We start from the raw sequence: 12,357 nt of genomic DNA, 5'->3' as shown, positions 1-12,357 counted from the left end.
ATGGACACTGAATCCTACTTCACAACATAATGCATCCACCTTGGGTCACACTGCAGACACTGCCTGGGCACTGCATCCACATTCACGGCTATGGCAGTGGTCTCTGCAACAACTGCAGCTACACTGCATCCAGCTGAAGTGGCACTGCAGGCGCCCTGCCATCACTGCAGGATAACTGCATTCACCTTCATCGGCACTGCATACTACAAAACACCACAAGGCCTCCACATTGTGGGACACTGCATCCACTGCATGAGCACTGCATCCACAGTCCAGCACAATGTCTGGGGCACTGCAACCACTGCAGGGACACTGCATCCACTTTCATGGGCACTGCATCCTCTGTCACAACATACGGCATCCACTGGATTGGCACTGCATTCACCTTCAGGGACACAGAAGGCAGCACTGCAACCACTGCAGCAACACTGCTTTCAGATGATCTGGAAGAGCAAGCGCACTAAAATCACTGCAGGATCACTGCATCCATTGCATGTTCACACAATTCAAATTCAGGGACACAGCAGGGTGCACTGCAACCACTGCTGGATCACTGAATCCACTGTGATGGGCAATATATCCTCCATCACAACATACTGCATGCAGCTTGTGGGACACGAAATCCACTGCCTGGGCACTGCATCCACATTCCAAGACAATACAGGGGCATTGCAACCTCTTCAGGGACACTGGCTCCAGCAGTAGGGGCACTGAAGGTGTACTGCAATCACTTCCAGCTCACTGCATCCAACTCGTGGGCACTGCATCCTCTGTCACAACATACGGCAACCAACATTTGGTAGCCTGCATCCAATGCATGGGCACTGCATCTACGTTTAGGGATACTGCAATGGGCTCAGCAACAACTGCAGCCACACTGCATCCAGCTGAAGTGGCCCTGCAGGTGCACTGCAATCACTGCAGGCTCACCGCATCCACCTTCATGGGCACTGCATCCTCCCTCACAACATACTGCATCCACCTAGTGGGACACTGCATGCACTGCATGGGCATTGCATTCAAATTCAAGTACACTGTTGGGGGCACTGCAACCACTGCAGGTTCACTGCATACACCTTCATAGGCACTGTATCCACCGACCAGACATACTGTATCCGCCTTGTGAGACACTGCATCCACTGCATGACCACTGTATCAATATTCCAGGACAATGTCAGGGACACTGCAACCACTGCAGTCACACTGCATCGACATTCATGGACACTGCCTCCTCCCACACAACATACTGCATAAATCTTTAGGTACACTGCATCCACTGCATGGGCACAGCATTCACCTTCATGGACACAGAAAGTGGCACTGCAACCACTGAAGAAACATTGCTTCCAGCTGAAGAGGACATTCAGGCGCACTGCAATCACTGCAGGATCACTGCATCCACTGCATATTCACAGCATCCACATTTAAGGACACAGCAAGGTACACTTCAACCACTGCCGGATGACTGCATGCACCCTCATGCGTGCTGCATCCTCCATCACAACATACTGTATGGACCCTGTGGTACACTGCATCCACTGCCTGGCCACTGCATCCACATTCCCAGAAAATGCTCGGGGCGCTGCAACCACTGCAGCAACACTGCATCCAGCTGAAGTGGCACTGCAGGCACACTGCCATCACTGTAGGATCTCTGCCTTCACCTGCATCAGGACCACATACTACAACACGCAACAATGCCTCCACATGTTGGGACACTGCATTCTCTGCATCAGCACTGCATCCACATTACTCGACAATGCAGGGGGCATTGCAACCACAGCAAGCACACTGCATTCAGCTGAAGTGGCACTGAAGGCATAATGCAATCACTGCCGGTTCACTGCATCCAACTCCTGGGCACTGCATCCTCTGTCACAACATATGGCAACCAACTATCGGTACTCTAACTCCATTGCATGGGCATGCATACCCAATCAGGGTCACAGAACAGGGTACTGCAACCACTGCAGGGACAGAGCAGCCAGCTGAAATGGCACCGCAGGTGCACTGCAATGACTGCAGCATCACTGCATCCTCCATCATGATATCTGAATCCTCCATCACAACATAAGGCGTCCACTTTGAGGGACACTGCCTCCTCTGCATGACCACTGCATCCACGTTCAGGGACACGTCATTTGGCTCTGCAACCACTGCAGCAACACAGCATCCAGCTGAAGTGGCCCTGCAGGTGCACTGCAATGACTGCAGGCTCACTGCATCCACCTTAGTGGGCACTCCAACTTCCATCACAATATACTGCATCCACCTTGTGGGAGACTGCATCCACTGCATGACCTCTGCATCCACATTCAGGGCTATGCCGGGGGCACTGCAACCTCTTCAGGGACACTGCATCCACCTTCATGGGCACTGCATCCTCTGGCATAACATACTGCATAAACAGTTAGGTACACTGCATCCACTGCATGGGCACTGCATTGACCTTCAGAGACACAGAAGGCGGCACTGCAACCCCTGCATCAACACTGCTTCCAGCGGATGAGGAAATGCAGGCACACTGCAATCACTGCAGGATCTCTGCATCCACTGCATGTTCACAGCCTCCACATTCAGGGACACAGCAGGGTGCACTGCAAACACTGCCGGATCACTGCATCCACCTTCATGGGCACTGCATCCTCAGTGACAACATACATCATGCACCTTGTGGGAAACTCCATCCACTGCCTGGGCACTGCATCCACATTCCCGTACAATGCAGGAGGAACTGCAACCACTGCAGCAACACTGCATCCAGCTGATGTGGCACTGCAGGTTCACTGCCATTACTGCAGGATCATTGCCTTCACCTGCATTGGGACTGCATACTACAACACACCACAGTGCCTCCACATTGTGGGACACTGCATCCAGTGCATGATCACTGCATCCACATTCCTGGACAATGCAGGGGGATTGCAACAACGTCAGGGACACTGCATCCAGCTGAAGTGGCACTGAAGGCGTAATGCAATCACTGCCAGTTAACTTCATAGACTCCTGGGCACTGCATCCTCTGTCACAACATACGGCAACCAACTATTGGTACTCTGCATCCACTGCATGGGCACTGCATCCACATTTAAGGACAATGCAGGGGCACTGCAACCACTGCAGGGACACTGTATCCAGCTGAAGTGGCACTGAAGTTGAACTGCAATCAATGCCAGCTCACTGCATCCAACTCCAGGGCTCTTCATCCTCTGTCACAACATACGGCAGCCAACTTTTGGGACTCTGCATCCACTGCATGAGCATTGCATCCACACTCAGGGACACACGGCGGGTCACTGCCACCACTGCAGGGACACTGCAACCAACTGAAGTGACACTGCAAGTTCACGGCAATGACTGCAGGATCACTGCATCCTCCTTCATGATCACTGAATCATCCAAACAATCATACGACATGCACCTTGAGGGACACTGCATCCATTGCATGAGCACCGCATCCACATTCCAGCAACATGCTGGGGTCCATGCAACCACTGCAGGGACACTGCCTCCACCTACATGCGCACTGCATCCTCCATCACAACATACTTCATAATCATTTAGGTACACTGACTCCAATGCATGCGCACTGCATTCAACTTCAGGGACACAGAAGTGGCACTGCAAGCACTGCAGCAACACTGATACCAGCTGAAGAGGAAATGCAGGCACACTGCAATAACTGCAGGATCACTGGATCCACTGCATGTTCACAGCATCAACATTCAGGGACAGAGCATGGTGCACTGCAACCACTGCTTGGACACTGCATCCAGATGAAGTGGCACTGCAGGTGCATTTCAATGATTGCAGGATAACTGCATCATCCTTCATGTGCCCTGCATCCTTCATCACAACATACTGTATAAACCTTTAGCTACACTGCATCCACTGCATGGGCACTTCATTCACCTTCAGTGACACAGAAGGTGGCACTGCAACGCCTGCAGGGACACTGCTTCCAGCTGATATGGAAATGGAGGCGCACTGCTATCACTGCAGGATCACTGCATCCAATGCATGTTCACAGCAGCCACATTCAGGGACACAGCAGGGTGCACTGCAACCACTGCATGGACATTGCATCCACCTTCATGGGCACTGCATCCTCCATCAGAACACACTGCATGCACCTTGTGGGACACTGCATCCAATGCGTGGGCAATGAATCCACGTTCTTGTACAATGCAGTGGCCACTGAAACCACTGCAGGGACACTGCATACAGCTGAAGTCGCACTGCTGGCGCACAGCATTCAGCACTGTCTCACTGCATCCACCTTCGTGGGCACTGAATTTTCCATCACAACATACGACATCCACCTTGTGGGCAACTGCAACTTCTGCATGGGCACTGCATTCACATTCAGGAAACTGTAGGGGCACTGAAACTGCTGCAGCATCACTGCGTCCACCATCATGAGCCCTGCATCCTCCATCACAACATACTTCATCCACCATGTGGGATACTGCATCCACGACATTACTACTGCATCCACATTCCCAGACAATGCGTTGGGCACTGCAATCACTGCAGGGACAGTGCATCCACCTTCATGAGAACTGCATCATAGGTCATAACATACTGCATACACCTTGTGGGATACTGCATCCACTGCCTGGGCACTGCTTCCACATTCCCTGACAATGCAGGGGTCACTGCAACAACTGCTGAATCACTGCATCCACCCTCATGGACACTGCATCCTCCATCCCAACGTACTGCATGCACCTTGTGGGACACTGCATCCAATGGCTGGGCACTGCATCCACATTCTCGGACAATGCTGTGGGCATTGCAACCACTGCAGGGACACTGCATACAGCTGCAGTGGCACTGAAGGCGTACTTCAGTCACTGCCAGCTCACTGCATTCAACTCGTGGGCACTGCATCCTCTGTCACAACATACAGCAACCACCATTTGGTAATCTACATCCACTGCATGGGCACTGCCTCAGCACTCAGGGACACAGAACTGGGCACTGCAACCACTGCAGGGACACTGCAGCCAGCTGAGGTGGCACTGCAGGTGCACTGCAATGAGTGCAGGATCACTCCATCCTCCTTCATGATCACTGAATCCTCCAACACATCATAAAGCATCCACATTGAGGGACACTGCATCCACTGCATGAGCCCTGCATCCACATTCAGATAAACTGCAGGGGGCACTGCAACCACTGCAGGATCACTGAATTCACCTTCATGTGCACTGCATCTTCCGTCAAAACATACTGCATGCACATTTTGGGACACTGCAGCCACTGCATCGGCACGGTATCCACATTCAGGGACACTGCAGATGGCTCTGCAACCACTGCAGCAACACGGCATCCAGATGAAGTGGCACTGCAGGTGCACTGCAATCACTGCAGACTCACTGCATCCATGTCCGTGGGCACTGCATCCTCCGTCACAGCATACCACATCCACATTGTGGGACACTGCGTGCAATAAATGGGCATTGCATCCACATTCATGGAAACTGTAGGGGGCACTGCAACCACTGCACGTTCACCGCATCCACCTTAGTTGCCACTGCATTCTCCGTGACAGCATACCCCATCCACCTTGTGGGACACTGCATGCACTGCATGAACCCTGCATCCACATTCCAGCACAATGCCAGGAGCCCTGCAACCACTGCAGGGACACAGCATCCGCCTTCATGTGCACTGCATCCTCCGACACAACATACTGCATAAACATTTAGGGACACTGCATCCACTGCATGCACCCTGCATTCACCTTCAGGGACAAAGAAGGCAGCACTGCAACCACTGCAGCAACACTGCTTCCAGCTGATGAGGTAATGCAGGTGCACTGCCATCAGTGCAGGATCACTGCATCTACTGCATGTTCACAGCATCCACATTCAGGGACACAGCAGGGTGCTCTGCAACCACTGCAGGGATACTGCATATAGATGAAGTGGAACTGCAGGTGCACTGCCATGACTGCAGGATCACTGCATCGTCCTTCATGGGCACTGAATCGTGCTTCACAACATACTGCATCCACCTTGAGTCACACTGCAGACACTGCAAGGGCACAGCATCCACATTCAGCAAAATGGCAGGGGGTCTTCAACCACTGCAGCTACACTGCATCCAGCTAAAGTGGCACTGCAGGCACACTGCAATCACTGAAGATTCACTGCATAGGCACTGCATCAACATTTCAGGACAATGCTGGGGCATGGCAACCAGTGGAGGGACACTGCATCCCCCTTCATGGGCACTGCATCCTCCATCACAACATACTGCATGCACATTGTGGGACCCTGCGTCCACTGCATGGGCACTGCATCCACGTTCAGGGACATCTTAATTGGATCTGCAACCACTGCAGCAACACTGCATCCAGTTGAAGAGGTTCTGCATGCGCACTGCAATCACTGCAGGCTCACGGCATCCACCTTCGTGGGCACTGCATCCTCCGTCACAACACACTGCATCCACCTTGTGGGACACAGCATACACTGCATGGGCACTGCATCCACATTAAGCGAAGCTGTAGGGGACACTGCAACCACACAGGTTCACCGCATCCACCTTCATGGGCAGTGCACCCTCCATCACAACATACTGCATAAGCCTTTAGGTACACTGCCTCCATAGCATGAGCACTGTGTTCAACTTCAGGGACACAGAAGGTGGCACTGTAACCCCTGTATGGACAATGCTTCCAGCTGATGTGGAAATGGAGGCACACTGCAATCACTGCCTCCACTGCATGTTCAAAGCATCCACATTCAGGGACACAGCAGGGTGCACTGCCACCGCTGAGGGATCACTTCATCGAACTTCGTGGGCACTGCATCGTCCGTCACAACATATTGCATGCACCTTGTGGGACACTGCATCCAAAGCCTGGGAACTGCATCCACATTCAGGGACAATGCAGGGGTACTGCAACCACTGCAGGGACACTGCATCCTGATGAAGTGGCACTGCAGGGGCTTTGCAATGACTGCAGGATCACTGTATCATCCTTCATGGGCACTGAATCATACTTCACTACCTAATGCATCCACCTTGGTTCACACTGCAGAACTGCATGGGCACTGCATCCACATTCAGAGACATCGCTAGGGCCTCTGCAACCACTGCAGCTACACTGCATCCAGCTGAAGTGGCTCTGCAGGCGCACTACAGTGATTGAAGTTTCACTGCATACACTGCATTGGCACTGCGTCAATATTCCAGGACAAAGCCGTTGGCACTGGAAGCACTGCAGGGACACTGCATCCACCTTCATGAGAACTGCATGATCCGTCATAACATACTGCATCCACCTTGTGGGACACTGCATCCACTGCCTGGGCATGGCATCCACAATCCCAGACAATGCAGGGGGCACTGCAACCACTGCTGCAACACTTCATCCAGCTGAAGTGGCACTGCACACGCACTGCAATCACTGCAGGCTCACTGCATACACCTTCGTTGGCACTGCATCCTCCATCACAACATACTGCACCCACCTTGTGGGACACTGCATGCAGTGCATGGACACTGAATCCACATACCAGGAAAATGTAGTGGGCACTGCAACCACGGCAGAGTCTCCACATCCACCTCCATGGGCACTGCATCCTCCGACAAAACATACTGAACCCGCCTTGGGAGACACTGCATCCACTGCATGACCCCTGTATCCACATTCCAGGACAATGTCGGGGACACTGCAACCACAGCGGGGACACAGCATCCACCTTCATGGGCACTGCATCCTCCATCAGAACATACTTCATAAACCTTTAGGTACACTGCATCCACTGCATGGGCACTGCATTCACCATCTGGAAAACAGACGGTGGAACTGCAACCCCTGCAGGGACACTGCTTCCAGCTGATGAGGACATGCAGGCACACTGCAATCACTGTAGTATCACTGCATCCACTGCATGTTCACAGGATCCACATTCAGGGACACAGCAGGTTGTACAGCAACCACTGCAGGGACACTGCATCCAGAAGAAGTGGCACTGTAGGTTCACTGCAATGAGTGCAGGATCACTGCATCATCCTTCAGGGGCACTGAATCCTGATTCACAAAATACTGCATCCACATTGAGTCACATTGCAGACACTGCATGGGCACAGCATCCACATGCAGGGACATGACAGGGGGCTCTGCAACCACTGCAGCTACACTGCATACAGCTGAAGTGACACTGTATGCGCACTGCAAGCACTGAAGATTCACTGCGTCCACCGCATAGGCACTGCATCAACATTCCAGGACAATGCTGGAGGCACTACAACCACTGCAGGGACACTACATCGCCCTCCATGGACACTGCATCGTCCGTCACAACATACTGCATAAACCTTTAGGTACACTGCATCCACTGGATAGGCACTGCATTCACCTTCAGCAACACAGAAGGTGTCACTGCAACCCCTGCAGGGAAACTGCTTACAGATGATGTTAAAATGCTGGCTCACTGCAGTCATTGCAGGATCACTGCATCCACTGCATGTTCAGAGCATGCATATTCAGGGACACAGCAGGGTGCACTGCAACCAATGCTGGATCACTGCACCCACCCTCATCGGCACTGCATTCTCTGTCACAACCTTCTGCATGCACCTTGTGGGACACTGCATTCAATGCCTGGGGACTGCGTCCACATTCTCGGACAATGCAGTGGGCCCTGCAACCACTGCAGGTTTACCGCATCCACCTTCATGGGCACTGCATCCTATGACAAATCATACTGCATCCGCCTTGTGTGAGACTGCATCCACTGCATGACCCCTGCATCCACATTCCAGCACAATGGCGGGGCCCCTGCAACCACTGCAGGCACACTGCATCCACTCCATGTTCAGAGCATGCACAATCAGTGACACAGCAGGGTGCACTGCAACCACTGCCGGATCACTGCGTCAACCTTCATAGGCATGCATCTTCCGTCACAACATACTGCATGCAGATTGTGGGACACTGCATGCAATGCCTGGGCGCTGCATCCACGATCTTGGACAATGCAGTGTGCATTGCAACCACTGCCGTGTCACTGCATCCAGATGAAGTGGCACTGAAGGTGTACTGCAACCACTGCAGGATCTCTGCATCCACTTTCATGGGCACTGCATCCTCCATCATAACATACTGCATAAACCTTTAGGTACACTGCATCCACTGCATGGGCACTGCATCCACACTCATGTAAACAGAACGGGGCACTGCAAACACTGCAGGGAGATGCAACCAGCTGCAGTGGCACTGCAGGATCACTGCAATAAACGCAGGATCACTGCATCCTCCTTCATCATCAATCATCAATGAATACTCCAACATATCAAATTGAGGGACACTGCATCCACTTCATGAGCACTGCATCCACGTTCAGGTAACCTGCAGGAGGCACTGCAACCACTGCAGGATCTCTGCATCCACTTTCATGGGCACTGCATCCTCCATCATAACATACTGCATAAACCTTTAGGTACACTGCATCCACTGCATGGGCACTGCATCCCCTGCAGGGACACAGCTTCCAGCAGATGTGGAAATGGAGGCGCACTGCAGTCACTGATGGATCACTGCATCCACTGCATTTTCAGAGAATGCACATTCAGGGACACAGCAGGGTGCACTGCAACCACTGAAGGATCACTGCATCCACCTTCATGGGCACTGCATTCTCCATCACAACATACTGCATCCACCTTGTGTGACACTGCATCCACTGCATGACTACTGCATCCACATTCCCGGACAATGCGAGGGGCACTGCAACGACAGCAGGGACACTGCGTCCACCTTCATGAGAACTGCATCATCCATGATAATTTTCTGCATCCACCTTGTGGGACACTGCATCCACTGCCTGGGCACTGCATACACATTCCCAGACAATGCAGGGGTCACTGCAACCACTTCAGGGACACTGCATCCAGATGAAGTGGCACTGAAGGAGTACTGCAATCACTGCTGGCTGACTGCATTCAAACCCAGGGCTCTGCATCCTCTGTCAAAACATATGGCAGCTAACATTTGGTACACTGCAGCCACTGTATGGGCACTGCATCCACACTCAGGGACACAGGGCATGGCACTGCAACCACTGCAGGGACACTGCAGCCAGATGAAGTGGCACTGCAAGTTCACTGCAATGACTGCAGGATCACTGCATCCTCCTTCATGATCACTGAATCCTCCAAAACATCATAAGGCATCCACCTTGAGGGACACTGCATCCACTGCATGAGCAGTGCATCCACATTCAGGTAAACTGCAGGGGGCATTGCAACCACACAGAATCACTGCATTCACCGTCATGGACACTGCATCCTCTGTCACCACATTCTACATAAACCTTTAAGGACACTGCCTCCACTGCATGGGCACTGCATTCACCTTCAGGGACACAGAAGGCGGCAATGCCAACCCTGAAGCAGCACTGCTTCCAGCTGATGAGGAAATGCAGGGGCACTGCAATCACTGCAGGATCACTGCAGCCACTGCATGTTCAGAGTATCAACATTCAGGGACACAGCAGGGGGCACTTCAACCACTGCAGGGACACTGCATCCAGATGAAGTGGCACTGCAGGTGCACTGCAATGACTGCAGGATCACTGCAACATCTTTCATGGGCACTACAGGTGCACTGCAATGACTGCAGGATCACTGCATCTTCCTACATGGGCACTGAATCCTGCTTCACAACATACTGCATTCACCTTGACTCACACTGCACACACTGCATGGGCACAGCATCCACATTCAGGGACATAGCATGGGGCTCTCCAACCACTGCAGCTTCACTGCATTCAGCTGAAGTGGCACTGCAGGCACACTGCAATCATTGAAGACTCACTGCATCCACTGCATAGGCACTGCATCAAAATTTCAGGACAATGCCAGTGGCACTGCAACCACTGCAGGGACACTGCATCCCCCTTCATGGGCACTGCATCCTCCGTCACAACATACTGCATAAACCTTTAGGTACATGCCATCCACTGCATGGGCACTACATTCAAGTTCAGCGTCACAGAAGGCGGCACTGCAACCCCTGCAGGGACACTGATTCCAGTTGATGTGGAAATGCAGGTGCACTGCAATCACTGCAGGATCACTGCATCCACCTTCATGGGCACTGCATTCCCATCACCACATACTTCCCACACCTTTTGGGACCTTGTATCCAATGCCTGGGCAAGCCATCCACGTTCACGGACAATGCAGTGCACACTGCAACCACTGCAAGGACACTGCAGCCAGCTGAAGTGGCACTGCAAGTTCACTGCAATGACTGAAGGATCACTGCATCCTCCTTCATGATCACTGACTCCTCCAACCCATCATAAGGCATTCGCATTGAAGGACACTGCATCCACAACATGAGAACTGCATCCATATTCAGATAAAGTGCAGCAAGCACTGCAACCACTGCAGGATCACTGCATCCATCTTCATGGGCACTGTATCCTCCATCACAACATACAGCATGCACATTATGGGACACTGCATCCACTGCATTGGCACTGCACCTGTGTTCCTGGACACGGCAGTTGGCTCCGCAACCACTGCAGCAACACTGCATCCAGGTGAAGTGGCACTGCAAGCGCACTGTATTCACTGCAGACACACTGCATTCACATTCAAGGTCACTGCATCCTCCGTCACATCATACCACCTCAACATTGTGGGACACTGCATGCACAGTATGGGCACTGCATCCACATTCCGGGTAATTGTAGGGAGCACTGCAACCACTGCAGGATCACTGCATCCTCCTTCATTGGCACTGCATCCTCTGACAAAACATACTGCAACCGCCTTGTGAGACACTGCATCCACTGCATGACTCCTGCATCCACATTATAGGACAATGCCAGGAGCACTGCAACCACAGCAGGGACACAGCATCCACCATCATGGTCACTGCATCCTCCGTCACAACATACTGCATAAACCTTTAGGTACATTGCGTCTACTGCATGGGCACTGCATTCAAGTTCAGCGACACAGAAGGTGGCACTGCAACCCCTGCAGGGACACTGCTTCCAGCTGATGTGGAAATGCAGGTGCCCTGACATCACTGCAGGATCACTGCATCCACTGCATATTCACAGCATCCGCATTCAGGGACACAGCAGGGTGCACTGCAACCACTGCAGGATCACTGCATCCTACTTAATGGGCACTGCATCCTCCAACACATCATACCGCATGCACATTGTGGGACACTGTATCCAATGCCTAGGCACTGCATCCACGTTCTCAGACAATGCAGTGGTGACTGCAACCACTGCAGGAACACTGCATACAGATGAAGTCGCACTGCAGGTGCAATGCAGTCAGCACAGGCTCACTTCATCCACCTCTGGGGTC

The sequence above is a fragment of the Equus caballus genome, chromosome 28 (genome assembly GCF_041296265.1).
Source record: "Equus caballus isolate H_3958 breed thoroughbred chromosome 28, TB-T2T, whole genome shotgun sequence".
Taxonomy (NCBI): Eukaryota; Metazoa; Chordata; class Mammalia; order Perissodactyla; family Equidae; genus Equus; species Equus caballus.
This window is presented reverse-complemented; position numbering follows the sequence as displayed.